At 40.2% G+C, this 27,048-nt stretch overlaps 1 protein-coding gene and 1 long non-coding RNA gene across 3 annotated transcripts in view; one reads left to right on the forward strand and one right to left on the reverse strand.

Annotated features, from left to right (window-relative positions):
- Positions 1-22,444, reverse strand: part of LOC140508478 (uncharacterized) — a 47,114-nt gene extending 24,670 nt beyond the window's left edge. The window contains exons 1-2 of one of the 2 annotated variants that reach the window (XR_011968453.1): positions 22,163-22,444; positions 10,546-10,692 (exon numbers count right to left, since the gene is read on the reverse strand). This is a non-coding gene — a long non-coding RNA (uncharacterized lncRNA). Of the gene's footprint in view, positions 1-7,781; positions 7,943-10,545; positions 10,693-22,162 lie in introns of those variants that run through there. The other variant, XR_011968455.1, reaches the window with a different exon arrangement.
- The window catches only part of RORA (RAR related orphan receptor A), an 887,404-nt gene that overhangs the window by 460,519 nt on the left and 399,837 nt on the right, over positions 1-27,048 (forward strand). The window lies entirely within an intron of this gene.

The raw sequence follows: 27,048 nt of genomic DNA on the forward strand, positions 1-27,048 counted from the left end.
TTTATGAAGTCCCAGCTGCCTCCTCTATAAGGATGGATATGATGATATTTGCATTAACAACCCTCCAGAGTTGTTAGGAAAACATCTTGTAAACCTGAAGCAGTGTACTACAAAGTAAAGATCACTGAATCTTGAGTCAGAGGCCTTGGGTACAAATCCCATCTTTGATGTTTGTTATCTATATATAACTAGACACAGACACAGCATAACTAGAAATTCTTATCCTAGGGCAAGTCACTTAATCTTTCTCCATCTTAGTTTCTTCAGCTATAAAATGAAGAGGTTAGACTCCATGGCCTCTCAGATCTCTTCCAGCTCTAAATCTCTGATCTTATATGAATATATTCAGAGTCATAGCAGCTCAAATGTCTAGTCCCTACCCCACAAAACACCTCCTACTTCTTGTCTGAAATCTCACAGATAGTCATATCTTAGGTTAAAGCCTTCTGGTACCCAGTCCCAATGCAAATATCTGAGAAAGATAGCCATGAATCATGTATATGTCAGTGTGAAGGAGTTTCATGATTTCCTTCTAGAAAGAAGGGTTAGAGATGGTGAAGGGAGAAGAAAGCAAGAAAAAATTAAGCATCTGAAAGGAGAGATTGTCATACCAAAAGGAAGGAGACACAGAAAAGGGAGGGAGAGGCACCAAAGATAGATTTATCCCCTTCTTAATTTGATCTGAATCCAACTCTGGCTCATTTTGATTTCCTAAGCTTGGCCCCTGACGAGCTGATTTCTCTTCAAAAGATGAAACCTTCCAACCTCTGATATTTGCTGATAGCATTAGATCGATTGTCTTAGGTTCCTCATTAAAGCCAAATCTATTGTATTAGTCTACCCTTGTGGGCTTGATGTAATAAACAATTTGGTGATATTTTATCCTTCAACTGTTATTCGCTTAAATAGCTTCACTGAATTACTCACACCCATCCTTACATTAATAGGCAATCTTAAGTTTTGTGTCATGCCTTGATAATATGCTATACTATCCAGGTCCCCAAAATAGCAACTGTCTTCAGAACTTGCTTGGTATAAGTAATTTCTTTTCCGAGTCTCACAAAAAAAAAAAAAAAAGCAAAAATGATTTTGCTTATGCTGATGCCCTTGTATAGAGTACCATTCCTGGCGTGGGAAGTACACTGTCACTATTCATAGAGGCCTACTCTGGATCTCAAACGTTAGTGCCTTAAGCTTTATTTTCATGAGTTAATGACTCAGCTATAAAAATGCACTCAAGAATGAAAACCTGTATCTGAGGTCTCAACTTAACAAAACTCCTATTCCTTTGGCCTTGTTGGTTCAGCCTTTTCTGCTGGGGTCCATATCTGGGGATATATATATATTTTGCATGCCACTATTTTGAACAAGAATATTTGCTCTGTCTTCTTTCATTTATTCAACAAATATTTGTTGAGTTCTCTTTAAAGCCATTGAGGAAATATGAGACATGGTCCCTGCCCTCAGGAAGCTCACGGTTTCACTCTTGAATTAAATTAAATAGCAGCTTAAGGAAGTCTATGTTTAAATATCAAAACAAGTGGTACAAACAAGTATTACAATGTTCAAGGCATTTAGGGGAGGAAGAGGCCCATGTGGGCTGATGTGGTGAAGGAAGGCATCACAGAAGTTGGTAGAGAGGGTGAAGCATGTGGCCGGACAAAGACTTGGAGGTTGGGATCAAGTAATGCAAATTCAGAGTGAGAAAACCAGCCTGGCTAGAGCGGAAAATTTATGATGGAGATTAGCAGACAATAAAATTGGAAAAGTAGGTTTAGGTCAGGAAAAGATTGTACGTTGTCAGTCAGCCTGTCACTAAGCATTTATTAAGTGTTCACTATGTGGCCAGCGCTGTGCTGGAAGGGTGTGCAGTGGGAGGAGACATAAAGAAAAGCAAACAACCCTTGCCTGCAAGAAACTCCCATTCTAATGAGGGAGACATTATGCAAACAATTAAGTCTTACATCCCCCGATGAACAAGCTTTTCACTTTCCCTGAGGATGATATCTGGGCATATAGACAAAACAATTTTCAAACTAGATCTGTTGGTTTGCAGTGTAATGCTTCAAGGCCATATCTATTTTATTGACAGTATTTTGGGAAAAAAAATAAAAGATAAATAGGTCAAATCTTTGGTTTGCTAAGTGTCAGATCAGCCCTATCCACCTTTTGGCTGTCAAATTGAAATGAGTTTTCCATATTAAATCCTCATGACTGAAGTGACAAGCAATTATCCCACCCTACCCCCGCTAACACCTCCCCCCTACCCCAAACCATACCCACTCCACTTCCTAAGCATCTGAAAGGAGACAGGGAAACAGAAAATGAACAAAAACTATAATATGAAGGAGAAAAATTGGGAAAGCAAGATTCTGTTTTGATGAATGAATAATATATCAGAGTTTGAAAACTCTTACTTACATATCTAATGTCAATATAAAAGTTTACTTAATGCTGACCACGGTGTAACTGCATTTATGGCTGCTGCCCAGAGCCATAACTAGAAATTCTTATCCTAGGGCAAATTCAGTTGTGCTAGTGGGGATAGGGTGGGGGGGGTGGGGGGGAAGGGGCAGAAGTGTTTTTGTGGTGGTGCGGTATGGACACAGTTGTACTAGGAGAGGAACACCATGGTGATAGTACCATGGTCTTGGCCATACAGGGTCATTCATGCTACTCTAACAAGTGACTCAACAGAGGACCACCTGGAGAAGAATTCCTCCCCACCAAGAGGTTAATGCACTGGAACAAAGCCCCAGCTACCCTGTTCAAGTTCCTCTTTTACTGTAGTTTCATTAGTTTTAATGTTATGAGACCTGGTTTCTGTTGTGAGTTTATTTTAAAAAATTTGTTTTCTTCTATAATTGTTTTTATTACTGCTAGATTATTTTTTAAAATAATCAAAATCACTTTGCCATGGAAAACTAAAACAGTCCTATCCCCAAATGGAGGTGTGGTCCCAAGAACTTCATGAAAGTTAAATTAATCAAACAGACTCTTGCCATGTGTTTCCTATCACTCCCTGTGCCTGTTTTCTTGTGTACACCAAGACTGCCAGTTTTAAAAGAATACACATTCCAATGGCATTAGTGTACTATGTGGATTAATAATTTTGACCAAGGCAAAGTAAAGACAGAATCTAAAGTACTTAGAAAAGTAAACACCACATATGCCTGGGAATACTGATCATTTTGTAAATTTATAAGGGTTTTTAGTCTGCATGGGCCCTCAATGCAAGTGAATCAGGATTTAGATTTCAAGACCTATAAAAAATCCTTAGAACGAGATAGATTTGTGGATGTAAGTCAAGAAGCTATCAAACTAACCGATAACCATTTATTAAGTGCCTGCAATGGGACAGGCACTGTGCTAGGTACAGGAGATTCAAAGATAATAATTAAACTATCCCTATCTCTTAGGCTCTATAACCACTACCAACAACTTCTAACTGGCTCAAATCAGATCAAATGAGAAATATTTATAAAGTACGTAGCACAATGTCTGCCACATAGTGGTAGTAGGTGCTTTATAAAGTCTTGTTCCTTCTTTCCTCTTCCCTCTCCCCTTGCCTTCCAGGCAGCTGACAACCTGCCTATACCCAACCCTAGCTCTGTGCTGGAAAACAGAACAGTACCATGTGTTACTATGTGAGGGAAGCAGGACTTTTTCTTCCCCCAATCAACTATCATTTCCTGCTTCCAATCTAGTATGAGATAAGCATTGTCCTCTTCAATACTGACCACCATATTGCCTACCTTCTACTGGAGCTGTCACAGAACCTCACTCCAGTCTAATCCTTCAATTTACTATCTTTTTGGAAAGAGATCAGCTGCCCTGCCTTTACTCTCCTAGGTCCTCAGGGCCTTTCCCTGCTACTTGCCCTAACTACTGATCAGTGGAAATTGATCTTTCCACTGGTCTTTCCACTAACACAAATTTAGAACTGTGAAGTCCTTGAAAGCAGGGACCATTGATTTGAGTACTAGCACTTTGCCCAATCCATCACACAGAGTAAGCCCTTCACAAAAGCTTTTGCATTCCATTCTATTAAAAACCAGATTCTTCAAGACAATATAATCTAGTTCAATTCATTATCTATAGTACAGAAAGGATACTGGATTCAAAGTCATCCAGTGACCTAGATTTCCATCCTAGCTCCATGACTGTCTAGCTGAGTTACCCTGGAAGAGTCATTTAACTCCTTTGAGCAGACAATCATCACTTCTACCATCATCATTATCATCATACTTAATTGAATGCTAATGGTGGTGTGATGGACAGAGTTCTGGCCTGAGAGAAAAAAGATTTGAATTTAGGTACCATCTGACATAGACTGTGTGAACCTGGGTGAGTCACTTAACCTTAGAAAGAACACTCTAAGATGAAGAACAGTTGCTGATCTACATTAGTAGATAGTTTCCTACTCCAATGTAATAGCTTCTGACCTTCATGTACACGCATATACAAATATACTTATGGTACAGTGGTGTGAGGCACACACAGCCCACAGGTGGAACTCTCCCCAGTGCAGCCGAACCAGATTCGAATGTAAGGGAAACATTCAGGAAAATAAATATACAGTAAAATATAAATAATGTTTTTTCTAAGCAGGAAACTTGAAGTATAGATTAGCAGACCCCATTTTTATTTGAGTTAAATACCATTAGTGTCATGAATAGAACACCAATCAGAGTCAGGAAGATCTAAATTCAAGTCTCATCACTGACGCATACCAGCTGTGTGACCCTAGGCAAGTCACTTAATCTCTTCATATACAAGGAAACCCTGTAAGTCTGTGAATCCCAATGGTCTACTTTGGTAGGAAGGGTTGTCTCACTCGGTATTCCCTCTTCCACGGAAATCAAAAGTCAAGTCCAATTTAAAATAATAGCAACATCACTTTCCTAATTGCCAAAGGTAGCTGCTTAGTTCCAATCAAATAAGTTATGCGGACTCACTTTGTAGTGAGTCCGCATAACATAACATAACATATGATGGTGATAATGATGATAAGGTTATGATGATGGTGATAATAATGATGATAAGAAATTTGGATCCTTGAGGGAGTTGGGGGTAAACTTTCACTGTATATATACGTAGGGTATTTATCCCATGTAGAAAATGTTTTGTAGTATGCCAGAGCAAATAAATGAAGCAGGCATTTCCAGGATTTTTAGAACACTTGGCCTTCTTTGGGGAACTTTGCACTCTGTCCTATGACCAGCCCTTTCTCTGCCATGTGAAACCTGGAAGCTCTTAGTTCTAATGTTTTAAATATCCTACTTAAAAAAAATGAAATAAAATAAAATAAAAAGCCAACAGACCAACCTAAGTGTTGCCAGGGATTTTCCATGTGTTTTCCTGATGAGCATTCATTTGTGTTATGCTCCTGATTGAGGTACCAATGACTTTCAGGAGGGTGAGGATATGAAGGCCTCCAAATGTGTGAAGTTTTTCCCTAATCAAGGCTGAGTCTACGAGTGGAAAAAGTAGAAGACAGAGAAATGGTCAAGCCGTAATTTTGACAGCCTGTGTATTATCCAGCAATGTCTTTTGCATACATGGCAATTTGGGGGCCCATAAATGGTTCCCTTGCCTATCCACATGCTCCCATTTCCACCTCCTGTTGCTTGACTTTGCTAGAGGTTGGTTTGTTTGGGGGTTTTTTTCCTACCAGTTTTTAAAACCTTTCACTCCACAGGTAATATTAAAGTTCAAAATGCAAATTCCCCCATGGGTCAAGTAGGATTGTAGAAAAAGCTCTGTGTTTGGAATCAGAAATTCTCAGCTTCTCTGATGAATAGGTTGTGACTTTAGAATGACAACCTTAACCTCTCCCAGCCTTTGTTTCCTTAGCTGCATAAGAATAACAATGAGTTAAAGCCTTTTAAAATCCATTTAAATATCAGCTATTATTTATAACTATAATGATGAGAATTTAGAGGTGATGAAACATTTGAGACTATCTAGTTCAGTCACTCCCCCATTTTACAGATGAGGAACCCAAGGCCAAAAGAGGTTGACTGACTTTCCCAAGGACACATGTATAGTAAAGATGAGAATCAGGATATGAACCAAGGTCTTCTGTCACTAAAGTCTTTCCACCATGCCATATTATCTAATTACATTATCTTAGGTCCATGCTAAGGTATGAATGGCTTATATCATATCCTTCCCTGAAAAATAGTTTTGAAAGTAGGGTGGGCACTGGGCACCTGAAGGTGATAGTTTAAAAAAAAAAAAAAGGGAAGAAAAGTCCCAGAAAATCATGTCTAGAAACACAATGTAATTTGTGAATACACAGTTTTGCTAGGGCCCTGTCCTGGTTTTCCATCACTTCAATGGTCCGTAAGAGTATTTTATCTAATTGTCTATACAGCAATGACCCATTGGAGACAACAAGCAAAGCCAGATCAACTGAAAAATGGTCAGCTGTGGACTTCAGAAGCATGAGATTGAGCTTTAAATACCTTTTTTCATTTAGACTAGTCTTCCTTCATGGGAGAATTGCTTGTATCCTCTGTCTGAAAATTGAAACACTACCAGTTCTTCCTAAGTTTCGTTCTCATTGCTGTTTTTTGTGACTGATTTGAAGTATATTCAAAGCATTTAAAATATTCCCTAAACTTTGTCTTAACTTTCCCTTCTCCCACCTTTTTTTCCCTCTTCTCCTCTGCAAACTGTTCATATCACTCCATTACCCAGCTCAAAAACATTCAATGACTCCCACCTGCATACAGGATAAAGTTCCTTAACCTGGCATTCCAAGCCACCTACCATCTGCTCTCAACAGCTCCTTGGACAAATAGCTTCACCTCTCTGAGTCTCATTTGTAAAATGGGATTGGAGGGGGGAGGGGGGGGGGCGGGATCTGCAGGACTGGATAATTGCTAGTTTCCACTACTAAATCTCTTATATGATGCTTTGAACTTTCACTAGACATTCCCCATTACTCCCCCAAAGGAAATCCACTCTTCCTCAAACTAACCTAACCATTATCCCCAAAGTTCAGTCTGGGACTCTAAACCTGTCCTCATGCTGCTCTCTTACCCACCTGGCACACCCTCTGCCTATGAAAACTCTTTCTTTTTATCCCCTATATATAGGACAGCGCCAGCACGTAGTAAGCTCTTAATAAATAGTCATTGACTGACTGACTATGCCCATAAAACATTACCTGACTATTTCAACTGGAAATCTCTCCCTTTTCTAAATTACTATGGTACTTACTGAGTGCTAATGGTTCCCTGTCATGTCCAGGATCGAATAGAAGGTCCTTGTTCCACAAACAACATGCTCCATCTCTCAGCTTCAGGCATCTCCATGCCTGGAATCCTCTCCTTCCTCATCTCTGCCTACTTACTGCCTTCCCTGGGCTCCTTTAAGTCTTGGTTAAAATCCCATCTTCCCCCAGAAAGTGTTTGCCAACCCATCTTAATGCTAATGACTTTCCTATATTAATCATTTCCTTATCCTGCATATAGCTTATTTGTATATAGTTTGTAGATAGTGTCTCCTCCATTACTAGACTGTGAGTTCTTTGAGGGTGGGGACTAATTTTTGCCTCTTTTTTGTATGCCCAGTTTAGCACAGTGCCTGGCACATTGCAAACTTAATAAATATTGATTTGTCGATCACTAGAAGTGGTTTCTTCCTTTTCTAAACTGTTGTGATACTTACTGAGCTCCAATGGCTCCCTATTACCTCCTGAGTCAAATAAAAAATCCTTATCATATAACCAAGCCAAACAGTCCATCTCTTAGCTCCAGGCCTCTTCCTACCTTTCCAGTCTTCTTAAATTTTACTCTCCTCCTCAGACTTTATAATTCAGCAACACCAGCCTTCTTGCTGTCTCTGGAATTCCACTCTGTCCCCCATGCCCAGAATGCTCTCCTTCTTCACTTCCTCCTACTGACTTCCCTGGCCTCCTTCAAGATTCAGCTCAAATCTCAATCTTCTGCAGGAAGCCTTTTCCTGGTCCCTCCCCCTGCTAGTACCATCTATGACGTGTGTGTGTCTTATGTGCACAGAATTACTTATGGGTTATCTCACTTCATTAGAACATGAGTTCCTTGAGGACAGGGGCTATGTCTGCTTCTTATTTGTAGCCTCAGAATTTAGCACAGTGGCTTGCACGTAGTATACCCTTAATAAGTGCTTGTAGATAGACATGCTGCCTTATACCTTTTTCTATACTTTAATTGGTTTGATAATTTCTCAAGAGACACAGACCACAACCCCTCCCTCTACACAGACACAGACACATACACACACACACACACACACACACACACACACACACACACACACACACACACCTCCTCCCTAGAGTTCAAGAATTGCACTGGTCAGAAAATCCATTGCTCTGTAATTAGCCCAAAGCTGAGACTTTCCAAACTTTGCTAGGCTGGCTCTCAACCACAGACCTACAACCTGCCACCACACTCATTCTTGTAGTCTTTTCAGTTTGAGAGTATTTCCCAGAGCCTCTTTAGACATCACAGTCTTCAGGAACCCAGAATCACACACCCATCAGAGGAGGGCTTTGTTCCTTTTTAATATGAATTAGCTATATTTGAAGTTGTGCAAAAAACAGAACACTTTAGTTTGAAAAAACTTATGAATTCATGATTTGGAAATCTTAGAACTCCAAAATTCTATGGGGTCCAAACCTGGATCCACCAGTTATTACTGCCCCTTTCATTTCTCCAAGACCTTATGTTACTAATCTGTAAATGCAGACATTGGACTAAATGACTTCTAGGTCCCCTCTTCTAGCTCAAAATCTATGATTTGATCTTGTCACTCCTCTCCATTACACTGTAAGCTCTTTGAGGGCAAAAACTTTATATTGGATACTTCTGCATATCTCTTGGTTTGTAGTGCAGTGTATTACACATGGAAGGGCTTAAATGTTCATTGAGTGATTGAGTGGAATGGAATCACATATCAAGTTTAGGAGAAGACTATTTCACATCCCTTTTGTCTTCTACATGAAGTGTTTTCTCTTTACAACATCACCCATTCCATTGGGGCCTCAGAAAATGTTACGGTTAGGGATCAATTCTACCTCTGTAATCTTTCACTTCTGTTCTCTCCTCTCTACTGTTGAATCATTTCAATCATGTCTGACTCCTCCTGACCCCATTTGGGGTTTTCTTGGTAAAGATACTGGAGTGGTTTGCCATTTTCTTTTCCAGCTCATTTTGCAGATGAGGAAACTGAGGCAAAAAGGGTTAAGTGACTTGCCCAGGGTCATCCAGCCAGATTTGAACTCAGGAAGATGAATCTCCCTGACTCCATACACTGTGCCATCTAGCTATTACCCCTGCCATAACCCTAATAGTGGCCCTCCTTGCCATCTGTCTGGACAATCAAAATAGCCTCCCAACAGGTTTTCTCACCCTCACCTACTGCTCCTTCTAATCCTATCAATCAATGGGCATTTGTTAAGTGCCTACTACATACAAAGCATATGCTGGCATGTCTTTGATGTAGATTACATATTTGCTATAACTCCCAGATTAATCTTAATTCTCTGTTAATCTCATTACATCACCCATTTGCTCACAAATCCTTAATAGTTACCTATTGAATAAAGGTCAAATATATTTGTCTGTTATTCAAGATATCCCATGCATTGTTATCACCCTAGCTTATTTATCCCTTAGCACTCTTTTTTGTATTCTGTGTAGGAATCATTTCAGACAATATGGATTCCTGTTTGTCGCTGTCCATGGCCTGTGATTTCCTGAATCCTTTCTTTGATTCATGTTCCTCTTCCTCCTTTTTGCCTCTTGAATTCCAGCCCATCTTAGAGCACAACTCAAACACTGCTGCTTTCATGAAGTCTTCCCTGATTTCCATTTACTCTTCCAGTGTCAAAAACTTTTGCCTGAGGACCCATACAGCATCTTGTTTCCCAGTTTTCCATTGTCCAAAGGTTATTTTGCATTGCTATCATATCTGTATACGTATCATTTCCCTCTACTATATTACAAGTTGCATGAGAAGAAATACTCCCGGTTTTATGTGTCTTCTCCACTATGAATGATCCATTTATTGGGTTCATGGTAAGGTAGATAATCAACACTTGTTAAATTGAATTGAATCGACAGGTGCTTAACTACTGCTTGCTGAGAAACTGTTTGCTCCTACTGGTTCTACCAGTATTTCAGTTGTCTTTTTTCTGGGACTGAGGATAACTTCCTTGACCTTCTGTCTGTACAGATTGCCTCAAAAGTCCAAAAGATGTTAGGTTAGACAACATAGATAACACAAAAATAAAAGCAAATGACTTGTTTCTAAAATCGCATTTCATGTCAATGAAACTCTACTTTTTTGCAAATCGTTGAGAGATTTTCAGATGGTAGCCTGAACGTAAATGAAATACACAAAACTGATAGCCTCAGAAAGGCAAAAAAATTACAATTAACTAGTGAACTCCAGTTGGAGAAACTGCTAAAAAAGGGTGTTATTTTTTTGCCTCCATTCCCCTTAAGATTATCAAAATTACCATGCTCATCAGTCAAATACTGTTCTTACCCCTAGTGTTCACGGGGAAGTCACATGCCCCAAGGACAGAGAAGCGTGGGTATCAGATGGCACAGGATCCAACTCCAAACACAGCCAATCACTGTCTATGAAGGCTTGGGTAAATCCCTTCATCTCCTGCAGCCTCAGTTTCCTCACCTGTCAAAGAAACATAAAATATTAATTTTGCCTATCTCAAGAGGCTCTGAGGATCAAGTGAAAAAATATATAGCATGTTAGGAACTGTAAAAAGCTGTAAAAGAAGCAGGAGCTACTGATATGAGGATGTACAAAGAGATTAGTCATTTCTCATAATCCACTCATTTCAGTGGTTTTTTTTTTTTTAATAATGATGAATGCAGATACTACACAGCAGTATGATGATCAGTCTGAACGGTGAGGGTGGCCAGAAGATGAATTTATCACTGGCCCTGGACAAAATATCTGGGGTAATGTTTCACTAGTAGAATCTTTCCCTTTCTCTCTTACCTGATTTCAAAACATACCTGTCTCCAATTCTTTCCTTATTCCACCAAAGGCAAATTAATAAGACAAATAAAGTCACATTGAGGTGATGATGGGTGTTGCTGGATTGAGATACTATACCTTCCATATAATAAATTCACATTGTAATAAAAACCTCCAGAGATATAATGCCTTATCCCAAAGGTATTGCTCTAATGGTGGAAATTTCAGACATGAATGGTATAGGGGGATATTTTGAGGTGGGAAAGAATCATTCAGTACCCCTAAAAAGCCACTTAAGAAACTACATCCAACCCTGAATCTAATATTTATAGATAAAATGTCATTATTGCCCTCCAAGTTTGGTTGCCTGTATTCCCCTAACAAACTAGCTGATATTATACTTGGATCACCAGGGGCCTTTCTGAATTCCATGGTCTACAGAATTAGGCACATTCTAATAGAGAAATATAATTGAAGGATGTGTGTATACGAATATATGTGTGAAGGGTTTTTTTTAGTCAGATTTCATGCCTTGTTTCTTTCAGTGGTTTGAAGTGGGCTTCAAACTGAGGTTGAAAAGTAAATATCTTAGGTTTCAGATTTGATAGAAGGGGGGATGTTAAGGGGAAGTGCTGTGCCTTTAAAAAAAAAAGAGAGCAGGTAGAATCATGTCCCCAGGCCAGGAAAGTACCAGTCATTTTCAGATAAATTATATCCTCCTCCTCCTCCGTGGGAAAAAAAAAATCATACTCAGACTTAACTGTCCCTTTGGCACTTTTGTCAAATGAGTTTTAGTAGCAGGAGCTGCTAAAAATATAAGCCAATTTCTTTCTTCATTTAAATCAAGTGCTTAAAAAAAAGTGGAGTTCATAGAACTGGTACAGGGCTCAGCATACCAGCAGTCTGAGCTAACTCAGCCTCTGAATAGGATGTTACCAGCTCGGCCTCCTTCTTACATCGAAAGTGCTTCTGGGCATTGAGGGAAAGGAGTATTATTGGTTCATCAGCACTCCTAACACTTTGGGCAATTGGGAACAGTGGGTAAAGGTACTATACACTCCAATCCAAGTTGATATAACCAGATGGGAGGTGGCAGATGCTGCTGTTGGTTCACCCAGCCCACCAAGACTAAGACCCATTCCTTCCAGGCCTTGTTGTTAGCTGGCCTAATTAAAAAGCAGTGTAAAAAGTTGACATTCCCTCTTTCCATGTAACATGTATCTCTTTCTGTGTGATGTTTGATATTTAAGAGGAAATTCTTGAGAATCAAAATATTTTCAAAACCCAAAGGAATGCATCACTAATGAAGGAAATTTCAGGTATTATGATAGGTAATGGGAGAGAAAAAGATTTTTAGAGCGGGGGAAACTTTCTGGGACTCCTCCAGTCACTGTATGTGGCTACCCATTCTGCCTGCAAAGAAAACTGGCCTTGCTATGGGCACCATGCAAGCTTTGTTTTGTGGCTATTTCCGTTTCATACTTTGACATTCTTGGACTTCTCTATCATGAATCTCCATCTACTAGGAGGCTCCATTAATGATAAGATTATCATATGTGACATAAATGGTAGGTGGCACAGTGGATAGAGTACCGGCCCAGAGTCAGGTTTTTTGGTAGATAACAAATTTTAATGTTTTGTAACAAATGTTAAAAACTCAGAATTAGGTTGTAAAGCAACATATCTTTTTGGTCTCAATCGGCAGAGCAACACAAGGTCAGGTAGCCTCTAAGATCCAAAACAACTGGAGAGAAAAACAGAATACAGGAGGAAGAGATGTGGGTCAGGGAGGAGGAAGGGGAGTGAAGGGAAAAGAGGATTTTAAAAGGGAATGTTCCCCAAAGGAAAGCTTCATCTTCTGGCGCGGAGCCAGAGGAAAAAGGGCACTTCAGAGTCAAACTTGATGAAAAGCAAGAGGTACACTGCTTCCTGTTAGCCTGCCCCCAACAAACAAAAAGTACCTGAGTCCAGAGAAATGTTACAAGCATCTTCCCTACATCCTCTTCACTTCTTCTACTACTACTACCACTAGCACCACCACTACTACCACTTACTACTACAACCATCACTACCACAGCTATTACTACTACTACTAGCTAGCTAGCTAGCTAGCCTTTATAGAGTGCTTTAAGGCTTTACAAACATTATTTTTATAATAATCCTATGAGGTAGATGCTTTTAGTATCCTCATTTTTCTAATGAAGAAACTGAAGCAAAGATTAAGTGACTTGCCTGAGGATACACATCTGGTAAGTATCTAAGGCCTTTCTAAATCCAGGTTCAGTGCTCTATCCACTGTACCAACTGGCTGCCTCAACCACTGTTTTATTCAGATTACCTTTATTTAATTATCTTCCTTTGCATCGAATGATTTGTAGTTTGCTTTTCCAGTCTCCCCTGAGAATTCAGGACAACATCATAATTTCCTGCATTCCAAAATCTGTACCAAATCTAAGGATCACAGGGGGTGCTGCTTATTTATAAAGAACAGATCAATTTTTAATGGATTGGGTCCAAACTTGTTAATACTAGAACATTGCTTCCCTGTACAGTCTTCTTTTCAGTCATCTTTTCAGAGAACTAGTATTCTGGCTCAAGTTGAGAGGGAGACAGAAAGTTTATTATTTCTTCCTCCTTTCCAAATAGCCAGGAGGTAATGGGATGACATTTAAAAATATTAGGAGGCTCTTCACAATGGTCCTGTAGCCCTTAGAGCTAACCATCCAAAAATTAGTATTAGGACACTCGCAAGTTCTTATTTGAGTAGCATTATCTCATCAGAGAAGGATTTCCCCCAAATTAAAATTTTACTTGTCTTTTTGTTTGCTCTGTGATATTGAAACATTCCATATTCATCACATTATTTCATATATACCGCCCCTTGCATCTAAATAGACTTGAAGTTTATCTCTGGTGGCCTGTTGATCAAAATGCTAGATTTCTAGTATATACTTACTGTGTGGTATTCTTAATCTGGGCCTGGGTTGGGGTTGAAAGAAAGACTATGATCCTCCAAAGCTACTGAATTTTGTAAATTCTCTTCCTAAAGGAAAAAAGCCAGGTTAGGAGACAGATAGATGGGCATGCCTCCTATATGGCAATGTGACTCTTAAGAAAAGCAAACTTACCTCTCTCCAAACTTTCATTTGAAGCACACAGAGCTTTTCTTCCTTTGTGTCCCTCAGAGCTCACTCAAGGACAAAGGTCCCACTAACTTCAAAGATTGGGCCTGTCCACTGTGCCCACAGCAGGAAGCAATAAATCTACGTAGTCTAAATTCACTTCTAAATACCCTACTGAGTCAAGAACGTTATCAAATCCCAGACCTAAATTGTATTTTTTTTCCTACAAAGCTTTTCCTGATTACGCTAAACTACATTGGTATCTCCTTTCTCTGAACCCTTGAAGCACTGACAATCTAATGCCTGGGGTCCATGATCATGCTAAGGAAGTCTGGGAATAAATTTCAGAGTCTATAAATTTGGAAGGAACATAATTACATTTTTATTTTTCTAATCCCTAGGTAGAATTTTAGCATTTCCTGCAATTATGAATATAAGCAAGAAACAAACTCCTGAGAACGGGTCCAGAGGTTTTACCAGATACAGAATAAGGCTAAGAACTCCTGTTCCTACAACAATCATTTAGCAGATAATTACCATCTTATGTGATAATGTCATAGGGTCATAGGTTGGAAGGGACCTTCTAGTCCAACAGTCTCATTAGGAAAATAAAGAAAATGAAACCCCAGAGAATTCAAGTCACTTTGCTTAGGAACACATGTAAAGGAACTGCAATTTGAACATGGGCCTTCAAATGCAGACTTCCATTTCCCCTCAGATATTGTTATTTCATTTGTATGAACATTATCCCTTTCAGTGAATGTGAGATCCTTAAGTGTAGAGACTCCTTTTATTTACCTCCTTTCTATTTCAAAAACTTCCTGTTCCAGTTCATCCAATAAATGAAGTAAAAAACACCCCACACATTTATTTATTCATCCTCAAATATGACTCATTTTTATTGAACTACCTTCACCAATTGGTCAATTAATTAAATAACTAATCAATCAAAAGCAGTATACCAAGTACTAGAAGTACAGCTATAAAAGAAAATAACCCCTGCCCTCAAGAAACTTAAATTCTTTTAAAATTTTTTTCATTCAACAGGCATTTATTTTCTTAGGAGCTTACATTCCACTAGGAAGATGCCACATGATCATAGATAGAGATAACACAGGAAACACACAAAATAGATGAAAAGCGATGGGGTTGTGGAGGCTGGAATTCATCAGAGTCAAGGTGCTCAACCACAGCATTGTTGATATAGCAAGGGAAGGAAAAACAAACCTGGAGGTTTTCCTTTGCAAAATAAGCAACACCTGGGATTTGGGAACAAATGTATTTCTCTGCTGAGGCATTTCTTTTTTTCTGATTGGAGGTCTTTGAGTTTGACATCCATGTGGATTTCTTTAGCCTTAGTTTTGTTACTTTTCATTTTCTCCTATCCCTGACATGTGTGTGTGTGTGTGTGTGTGTGTGTGTGTGTGTGTGTGTGTGGTGTGGTTAAATTTCCTAAGGGACAGAGAACCAGTTGCAAAAAATTCACTTGCTTTGGGGATTAGCTAGATGGTGCTAGAGGATATATATGTCCCATATCAGATATGATTATCAGGCTCACAGAACCTGGTTGGTTAGCAATCCAAACTGGCTCATTCATTAGAGACTAGTTAGCCCTAAATGAGTAGGGAGTTCTACTTTCCTAATCTGGTAGATTCCCAAGTATGGTTTAATTCAACCATGGGCAACCCATATATATTGAATGCTTATAGGTGTTGGGCACCATGCTTAAAGTTGAAATATAGATTGATGCCATGGAAAAAATGCTGGATATGGGATCAGAGGACCAAGGTTCAAATCCTGGCTCTGCCCATTATGAGCTGTGAGTCTTGGGGCAAGTCACTTCATCTCAATGATTCTCCCATTCATCAACTGTAAGATGAGGGGGTCAGTCTAGATTGGTCCCTTCCAACTCTATGATCCTATGTTCCCATGACTATCAGGCTGTCATATAAAAATACTAGGCTTGCGTTGACTTGCTTCCTATGAATTCGGTGTCCAACTTAAAGTATGTTTAATTCAGTTCCTCAAACATTTATTAAGGCACCGTGTTGGGCCCTTGGGCCACAGAGATGAATACAAAGTAGAACTCTACACCCAGAAGCCCTAGATATAGAATCACAAGATTTCAGAGCTGAGAAGGAGCCTGACAATCCTCTAGCCTTCCCCTCTGTTTTTACAGATGATTTAACTGATATTCTAAAACATCTAATGACTTTTCATTCATTCTGTCTCTATTTCTTTTTCATTTGAATTCTTTGTGCCTCTGCCTCTAATCCAGAGTAAACTGGAATGTGACCAAGTTGGTGTAGCCTAATTTATTGGCATTAACAATGGAGGGGTAATACTCTAGGACCCCTGTGCAAAACTTCTTCAAAGTACAGTGACCACGGAAGAGATAAGCAGGAGTTTGCTTGTACTATCAATGGACAGAAGGATTCCAATCCACATGGAGCTTTGGAGTCATTTTTGAAAGGAGAGGAAATAGATATATCACATACCTATTCTACAAGGCTACTCAACAAGTTCAAGAAATTCTGTGTTCTGGTTCAGCTTGGGCCTCCAAGGGATACAATTTAGTAAGGAGTTTGGGTTCAGAGAAGATTCACTCTCTCATGGAAGAAAGAGATCTACCCTTACGGTCTACCTTAGTATAGTGCCTGACACATAGTAGGGAAGCCCCTGATAAATAGTTGTTTATTGGCTGACCGATCCATACACCTATCAGCAGTGGGTTGTGGGTAATAACCAAGCTGTGGATTTAGGACAAAGAGTCAGGACTGGAAGTCTTTCATAGCCTATCAGTCATGGATAACACCAATGAGTAGTCTGAAAGGCCAGAAAGCCAAACTAAACCATGCAGAGCTGAATTCAGGAGCAGGATTCAGAGCTGATGGGAGCAGTGGAGCATACAGGCCAGCAGCAGGAAGAGGTTACAAGTTGGGAGTCAGTCTCAGAGGTTCTCTAAAGCCTAAGTCCAGTGGTCAGTATCCAGAGGGGCCAGTGGGAATTTCTGAGACAGGAAAGCGATGATGACACTTGGTTACTGAAACAAACACCTGTTCCTATTTCTGGGCACCCCCTGGTTCCTGAAGGCAAGGACCAAGTCTAGTAGAGCCGCAGGCAGGGGCAAGCACTTGTCAACACTTGGCAGCTGTGAGGAGTACACTGGCAAGAGATTAGTAGCAGCACCTGGTGAGCATATCATGACACAAACACATCCTCTGACAGTGCCCAGCCCACCCCACCCCGATCAAAGAACCTTAGAAACTTCCAGCCAGCCGCAGAGAACCTTAGAAAACATGGTGTCCATTCTGATGCTTTTAGAGATGAAGAGAGGGGGTAATGAGAGATTAAGTGACTAGTCCAAAGTCATAGCTGGACAGTAGCAAAGCCAGTATTAGAATTCAGGTTTCCTCATTGCTAGTGCAATGATTTTTCCCCCATTATAATAAAGCTGTCTCTTTATGGATGTCTGACCCATATGTATAAGATACTATAGGCAAGTAAGTCACCTTCTCTTAGACTCAATTTCCTCATCTATAAAAGGAGATAATAATACTTACCACCATTACCTTCCCACCCCCACCCCCACCCCGGAAGTTTGTGAGCTCAAAGGAGATAATTGATGGAAAGTTCTTCACAAAACCTAAAGCATCATACAAATGTCAGCTATTAATATGATGATGTCAGATGGAGGTAAGATTGGAGCATCCCAGAAAAAAAATAACACGTTTATGTAGCGATTTGAAGTATGCAAAATACTTTACCTATCTTATCTCGTTCAAAAAGAATTATGAATCTCATCATTGTACACATCTTCTCATACCTGTAAATCAGGCTTATTGGATTCAAAAAAACGCAGGAGCTGTTGCCTGACAAACACAAGAATGAATGCGTTTTGACCAATAGAATGGCAAGATTTTTTTTCATATTTATGGGAACCTCTGCATGTTTTCCTCAAGGCTTCCTGTAAGACACCTTCACCAATCCTCCCCCTCAGGCCTAGTCAAAGTGTAAAAGCTATGGGCTGGGAGAGTAACATTTAAGAGAAATAAAGATGCTCCTGAGAAGGGAAATTGACTTTCTTGACCCTCAACTCTCCCCCTATAGACTAAATAAGTTATACTCTTACCTTCCTGTCTTCTACTTGTAAGGGCCTTAAATGCTTGGTCAGTAATTCCTTTCTTCTTTCTGCCCTCCTAAAAAAACTGGGATGATGCTCAGTGAAATTGTTTTCACTTACCCCAGACTGTCTTGTAACTGGTTCATGAGGGATCCTAGTTTTTTCAAACTTGAAAGAACTATGTACAGCTTTGATCTCCAGCATTTACCTATCTCTAGTTAAAAACAATGTTCAAAATGCATGCTAAGACCTGCATTGAGAAAAGAGAATCCATATGTGTTGTATAAGCTACCCCACTGTTGCTAGGAGTAGACTTCACAACTTCTTAGAGGATAGTCATAACTTGCAACCTTCTCTTGATAGCTCTTCTCCCAAAACACTAGTTTTTGCCTGGAAGTTTCCAGAACAAGATCTTAAAATTAGTGGACCAGGGCCATTTCTAAGAGATTAGAAGTCAGTACAAGGAAGAAAATCACATTGTGGCTCCCCACACTAATTTTTCTTTCATGTTAGGGGGTATATTTTATGTTAGAGAACTGAAGGCAGATTCAGAAATCCCTTCACTTTATTTTTGGGGTATAGTGTTAGCTACTGGGGCTCAGTTTCCCAACCCATACTCAAACTAACAAGAGTGGCTTACATCTCCCAGAGTGAGGCTACCTACATACCCCTTCAGGGATCTGGGGTAAACTCTGAGGAATTATGGGAATATTTCTCTAGCACGGTAGCTCATGAACCCCTCATTCAGGGTATTCCCCACCAATATCAATCACCAATTAATCAAAATCATTTAACCAATTAACATCAGTGAGATAGATACTGAGAAGGTCCAGCAAGTAACAAAGTAAAACAACATTTGAACTCAGGACCATATACTTTCTTCTTCTACCTTGGTCTTGGGGGAGTGGTTGGTACAAAATATTCCTCCCCCCCCCAAGTTTACTTTAAAGTTTGGCATAGCCGCTTGATGAGTCAATCCCTTGCTTGCTAGACATGGTATCATCCCTGGTTGGCCAATTCACTACTGGAGTGGGTCAAGCAGCTCACTTCTCAAAGGGGATAGGTCAAAAAGGTCAGTTCTCAAAGACGGATCCCTATTAGACTCAGCTATCACTGCTATCATTCTTTGGTTGCTGAGGAGGACTTTTGAGGGCTCTTCTGAACTTTTGTAAGAATGCAGGCTGCTCCCTATTAAAGTTCATCTTCTTGGACTCCACCCCAGGTTTTAGCCCATCAAGATGCTTTTTTTGGATCCTGATTTCTGTCATCTGATGTGTTAGCCATCCCTCCCAACTTTGTATCATCTGCAAATGGGATAAGCATACCATCTATGCCTTTACCTCCATTACTTAGCCTTTATCATTGAATGAGTATCACCTTAGTCAGACTGACACCTGGGAAAAACCTTAGCTTAAAAAGGCCAATATCTCCCACTGCATCCTGGGCCATCTCCAGTTGTCCTAATCTATATCTGACCACTGGAACCAGATGGCTCAGGAGGAGAGGGTGAGGCTGGTGACTTTGCACAGCACTGCCTCCCATCCAACTCACTTGCATGTCATGATGTCACCTCTCTGATATCATGGTCCTCTTTGAGAACAAAGGATAAACAACACCACAGGATAATAACTTGGTTCTCATTCCTAAAACTTTCTCACCTAAGATCAGAGAAGAAGCACAACAGGGAGAGAAGAAGCACAACAGGGAGAGAAGAAACAGATGACCGTGCATTCACAGACACATAGAGGCTGGATGGGGAGATAAGGCAGCCTGGGGGAAACTGAACACTGCTGCTGCTTTCTTTGCTAGCTACCAAGGAAGAGACAGTAACAGTTTGTTTGTTTGAGCCTGTTGTACACAAACTAAGTTCTAATGGAGCAGCCAGTCTGATCACCATGCAGTAAATTGACTGGAAAGTTAGAGGAGGGAGTGAGGAAAAGGGCCTGTCCATCATAACATTTCCAGAAACAGGCTCTCCAAGCCTCCATGTGGATTGGCACTAGGCAGAACGTTTTAGCATACTCGAAGGAACAGGCCTTCGTTGTCCACTCTCTCATTACATCTGCGTATCTTTTGTGTTTATATATTTTCTATTGCCCTCTTCCAGATGGAACCCTCCTTCAGACAAAGAAAGCACAATTAAACCATGTCTAACAACGCTTGCAATATTCTGTCCTAGAGTCTTTCTCCCTCTGCCGTTAGGGGAAATGCAGATTTGATTATTTATCTTCTAGGGTCTACGCTGATTTTATCAGGTGCTCAGAACACCACATCCTTCTAGTGATCATTTCATTTACACAGCTGCTGATAGTGTGTACATTATTCTCTTCTACTTATTTCAGTCTGCATCAGTTTGTATAAATATTCCTCTTTCCTTGAATTCTTCATAGTTGTCATTTTTTACTACACAGGAATATTCCTTTACAGCTAGGCATGGTAGCACATGACTATAATTCCTGCTGCTGGGAAGGTAGGGATTAGTGTAGGGGTAGGGAACCTGCAGCCTTAAGACTACAGATGGCCTTCTAGGTCCTTAAGTGCAGCCTTTTGACTACAAAATTTGGAGTCAGTCAAAAGGCCACATTTAAAGACCTAGAAGGTCATAAGTTCTGTAAAATTTGGATTCTATCAAAAGGCCACACTTAAGGACCTAAAAGGTCACATGTGGCCTTAAGGCTGCAGGTTCCCCATCCCTGGCTAGTGGATTGCTTGAGTTCAGGAGTTCTGACTTTCAGTGGGGCTAAAAATGCTGAAGCATCCATAGCAATTATGAGACTGGCACCAATATGGCAAGCTTTCAGGAGTGGAGAGCCATGAGGCTGCTTAAAAAGGGGAAGAATGGCCCAGGTCAGAAAAATGGAGCACAATAAAGCTTCCAAGCCAATCAGTGTTGGAGTCAAGCCTACTGTGTCTTGGGAGTGCCTGTTATCCTTTCAGCCTGGGTGGGATAGGGTCAGTCTCCAATACATATAGGCATACACACACATATACATATGTGTATGTATTACCATACAGTCATATATCACAACTTCTCTTAAACATTCCCAAAGGATGTGTACTCACATTGTTTATAGTTCTTGGCTCCCACAAAGAGTGCTGATGTGACTATTTCAATAAGTCTTAGATTTGATTTTGTCTTTGACTTCCTTAGAATATGTGCCTGATAATGGAACTGCTGCTTTAAAGGCTTTGGATAATTTAGTCAATATTTTTAAAATATTCCAAATTGAAATGCCAAATGGCTGGGATTCGTCAATGCTCCAGCAGTGGTACATTTCTGTGCCTGTCTGCTTCCAGTCTGTCCAACACTGACTATTGCCATTTCATGTCAGAAGCATTGGAAGGGGACAGAAATATTACATGTACATGGTTAAGTAGTTACAAAGTCAATTGGGACAAAGTAAGAACCAAGGGAGCTTTCCTTGAGTGATCCTTAAGCTGAGTCTTAAAAGAAGGCTATGAAGAGAGATGAGGAAGGAGATCTTAAGGACCACAACTTGAACTATGAAACTCTTAAACTTTGCCCCCCCAATTGTTGTATTCATTTGAGAAATAGATCCCCAGTCATTTTATATCATTATGTCATTTATTAAGTGCACATGGCTTGAAGTGTCATTGGGAAACTCTAAATAACCTATTCCCCAAAGCAGCAAAGGGGGGCTTCCCTGAGAAGACATCTCACCTTACTATACCCTAGGAATTTGCCTCCCCAGTGCACACTTCCCTCTGCTTCACTGGAAATAACAAGTTAATTTCCTTGCTTTTAGACTGAGAGCAGCTTCCAGTCATGGCCAAAGCTTCAATGAGCATGGGCCCACCATGGGCTGCTTTTTCCGTTGGCTTTCACTTTGGACCTTATTAACAGAATAATATGCCCCTGGCTGGTTAAGCAAAAAAGCAATAGGAAATCCATTACCTCAAGCAGTTTAGGACCCTTTCAGGTGTAGAAATCAAATTAAGATCCTGCCTGTGCAACTGGAAGACTTCAGTTCCATGGAAGGTGCCCACTGACAAAGGGGAAGACCCAGTTGTGAAGAACTGGCTGCCTTCTATTTCACATAAAAAGGCCCTTACTCAGTAGGGCACATTGATGCTGAGACGCTGTAGAAATTTCTCAAGGGAAATCTCATAGATCTGTAAGAAACTTGACCTGATTTGCATTTTCTGATTGAATCACTGTCAGGTTTTTAGTGCTCCTTTTCTTCCCCACCCCCCTCCAGTAGAAGGAAGTGATGGAATAATTGGTTGCCTGGTACTTTCAGAGTGAGTGGTGTTATTGTTTATGGAAAACTTAAGCCTTAACACATGGTGTTTATCTGACTTGGCCAATTCCATAGTGGATTTGTGTCTGTGTCATGTTACTTTAAAAAGACTTCTTTCCCATGTAACAGCACAGTTTAATGAAAAGTTCATCAACATCAGAGTACAGTCCTGAAGGATTTGTTAGTTAACTAAACCTTTACCCCCATTATGGCTACAGTGATATTTCTTCCGAGGACTGCAGTTCAAGGAGTAGCGTAAATCGAAAGCATATACCATTGGTTTGCTCCATGAAAGAACCCCTTGCCCCTTTGCAAACCCCATCCTGCAATGGGACCAGAAATCTAGATATGGAAAAATGGAGTGCGAGGTCAAGATATTTAGATGCCAACTAATGATATGTACTTACAGGAAGAAAGGTAACTATTCATCCTTTGAGGTCACAGATTTCCTTACTAAAAAACGAGGAAAGAAGAAAGTGTGTGTGTGTGTGTGTGTATGTGTGTGTGTGTGTGCGTGCTGAAATGTAGTAGATGGAATTTAAGGAGGGACAGATATGTACATATATGTATATATATCTATAGATATATCTATATCTATAGATATATATCTATATCTATAGATATAGATATATCTATAGATATAGATATATCTATAGATATATATAGATATAGATATATATACACCTTAGCATAGTTCCTAGACTTGGTTCTACAGTTATTTATGTAGATCTCCCACTGAGATAAACTATCTTGTTGTAGAAATGTGTTGCTAGGACAGATCATTGGCTACATTCTTCCTATAAATATATGTTTATTTATAGGCATCTAAATAACAGGAGACCAAAACTAGGAATAAAGGTAATTTAATCCAAAGGTCTTTTCTTCTATCTCTCATGAAAGAAAATCAGGGAAGCTTTTTTTTCCCCACCTATAAGCAAAAGTCCATTCTGCAAAGTGCAGCATTTAACACCTACTTGGTGCTTAGGGCAGCTCTTTCCTGATGCTTAGCACCTTCTAATAGAGAGCTAGGGTACCCCTAACAAGGAAGGTCTTGAATAATGCAAGAAGAAGGACATTCAGTTGAAGTGAATGCCCCCCAAATTTCTAATGATGAAGAGGAATCTCTCTGGAAGTCATAGCACCTGGAGCAGAGGCTCAAAACTTCCTTTTCCTGCTTCCTTATGATTTGAAGGCACATCTGAGAATTCTGTGGCATATGGCTGATTTTAGGATAGCTGGTAAAAAGATGTTTGTCTTTAATGTTTCACCCTCTTCCCCTTTTCCTTCCACCCCTTCACTCCCTTCTCCTTTACCATTCAGGTTTTGGAAACAAAATAAATCAACAAAAATACTTGTAACACATTTCCCTGTTGTCAGTATTTTAACAGAGACGTCTACAGAGCTATAACACTAGGTGCAGCTGAGTAAAGACCTCTTCCTTTGCCTTTCTCCATTATTTTTTTCACCTTCTTTCTTCCTTCCTCCCTCATTTTGCCTCCTTTTTTTGTTCTGTCTGCTTCTCTCTGACCCACCTCACTCTTCCCTCCCTCCTTTCTAGTGCAAGTTAATTCAGCAAAAATCTATTAAACATCTATTATGTGAAAGGCACTAAAGATTCAAAGACAAAGTTGAAACAATCTTTCGATTAAAGATGCTTACATTCTACTCAAAAGATGTAGCATGTACACAGATAAGAAAATACAAATTATACACTTAGTAATTACAATGTCATTTCCTTCCTTCCTTCCTCTTTCCTTCCTTCTCTTCCTTTCTTCCTGCCTCCCTTCTTTCTTTCCTTTTTCTATCCTTCTCTTCCTTTCTTTTTTCCCTCCCTCCCTTTCTTCGTTTTTTCCTTTCTCCTTCTTCCTTCCTTCTTCCTTCCTTCCTTCCTTCCTTCCTTCTTTCAAGCCATTATTGGGGGGAGGGGGTGGAGAGTGAGGCATGTTCACCATTCACCTTCCAATATTTCTTCCACAGTGACTAGACAGGTATACCCTCTCGTTATACCGCCTTCCAGAATCGCATCATTGCAAGGGACTTTAGAGGTTATCTAATCCAACCTATAAGAATCATCCCTGCATTCATTACCAAGCAATTATTTAGCTCTTTACTATGTGCCAGGCATTGTGCTAAGTGCTGAGGATGCAAAGACAAAGGAATATTCAGTCTAATGGAAGAGCCAAGGAGAACATACAGAAGTATATACAAAATGTATAGAAAATTCATATGATAGAGTTTTAGGAAGGAGGACACTGGTAGCTTGGGGGGGTGGGTGCAGCAAGAAAGGGTTCCTATAGAAAAGTGGCACTGGTGTTAAAGCTTGAAGGAAATGCAGGCATCCTAAGAGGGAGAGACAAGAAGATAATTCATTAAATCATGGGAGGGCAGCCATGGCAAAAACACAGGCAGTCAGGATCTGGAGCATGCTGTGTGCATGCCAGCAAGCAGGCCATTATGACTGAAAGAGGATAGGCAAGAGAGAAGTAGAATGTGAAAGAAGACAGGCTAAGTAGGAAGGCCAGGTTGTGAAAAGATTTCAGTTTCAAAGGAGTTTTATTTGATCCTAGAGAAAACATACCCAACAAGTCGGCCAGCCTTTGCTCAAAGGCCTTCAGTGAGGTGAACCTTCTACTTCCCAAGGCAACCTAGTCTATTTTGGGATAGTTCTAATTCTTAAGAAATCTTTCCTTACTCAAGCCTAAATCTGCCTATTCACAACTTCCACCCATCGCTCCTAGTTCTGCCCTAGGCAGTCAACCAGTGTTATTTCACAACTATGGGCTTAATACTTCACAGCCAAGCCCCGCCCTGATGTTAGGGTAAGTCCATACAGCCAACTGATCCAGAAAGCTTGGTCCAGCTCCTAAGTGTCCGGGTGTGAGTCTTGCTTTGTCCACTTGGTGTGTACTTTATAGAGATAGTTCACTGATAAGCAGACTGCTTCACACAAAGACAATCAAGTTAATTGTTCCAGCTAGCTATTTGGGGAACACACAAAAAAAGAGAAGAGAAAAAAAATTAATATTTTAGCCCATTTTTCACCCAACTCGGGCAACTTTGAAACCTTTGTGCCAGTAGTTGTTCCAGGATAATAATAGCTAACATTTATGTAGTTCCTTAAGGCTTGTGAAGAGCTTTTCGTGTTAACCCATTCAATCCTCACCACAAACCTTTGAGGTAGGTTGCATTATTGCCATTTTACAGATAAAGAAACTGAGGCAGAGAGAGGTTAAGTGATTAACCCAGGTTAAGGGAGCCAGGTTAAGAGGGTAAGTAACTCACATAAACAGTATCTAAGGAAAGGATTCACATTCAGGTAGTAGTAACCAAGACACATAGTATTTACTGTGTGGGAGGCACTGTGCTAAGCACTTTACAATCATCTCATTTGATCTTCACAACAACCCTGGGAGGTAGATGCTATTATTATGCCCATTTTATAGATGAAGAAACTGAGGCAAACAAAAGCTAAGTGACTTGCCCAGGGACACACAGTTACTAAGTGTCTGAGGGCAAATTTGAACTCACTTCTTCCTAATTCCACTCCTACCACTCTCTTCACTATACTACCTAGAGTCCAACCACCTTTTTTGATAGATGAAGAAATTGAGGTGATGGTTAAGTGAGTTGCCCAAGAAAAGAAAGGTACTTGTGTTAGGGCTAGAGGTGAGGGAAGAACTTGAAACCAGGATGTCAAGGAGATTGCCCTCCTGAATCACCAGGTTCTTTTCACTCACTCTCCTCCTCCTCCATATTGGACTAGGACTGAGTACTTTTCCATCACTCTGTTCCTCTGGGGAGATGGATTGCACCTTCCCTAGAACGGTCAATAGATGTTGCTGTTGTGTGGGTTGTGTTGTCCTGGTTTTGGCCAAATGAATCTGAGAGTTGTCACCAGTAGCTAGATCTTACACTTAGACGTTTAGGAGGGAGGAGAGAGCCTTTCTTTCCCAGACACTCCTTCCCTTCCAGGATGCCATGCCACTCTTTTCTTCTCATACTCCAGCCAGCCTGTGGAACTCCAATCCTCATTGCGATTGAGGCTGCAGACTTCTGGGGTCCCTGTGCTATTTTGGCATGTCAAGGCTCCACACCTTGGGTCTGTTTGCATATCCAAGCAGCCCAGCCCAGATCTATTATAACCCCACCTAGCCTGTCCCTGGTGTCATTTCAGAACTCTGCAGACTAATTTTAAGCTTTTGTAATAGTCTACTTTGTGTCTGTCCAACAGCATCCTCCATTTGTAACACTGTGCCGTGGTGTTAACTGCCCCACACAACATCATTTTACTTCATGTTCCATTTTAGTGGAGCCAATTAACCTTAGGTGGGTTATGCCTGGGTTATTTTATTTAATGGATAAATGATAGATAGATCAATAGGTAGGTAGATATTTACCTAATTTACAAATTGGGGGTAAAGACAAAAAAAATAAAGTTTGTGGGAAGGCAAGACAGGCCAGAGAAAAAAGGAAAATAGATAGAAATGAGTATCTGTTGAGGGGGGAGATGGAGAGAAAGCATTTGAGTTATTCACACACC

This window comes from Notamacropus eugenii, chromosome 1, assembly GCF_028372415.1.
Source record: "Notamacropus eugenii isolate mMacEug1 chromosome 1, mMacEug1.pri_v2, whole genome shotgun sequence".
Lineage (NCBI taxonomy): Eukaryota > Metazoa > Chordata > Mammalia > Diprotodontia > Macropodidae > Notamacropus > Notamacropus eugenii.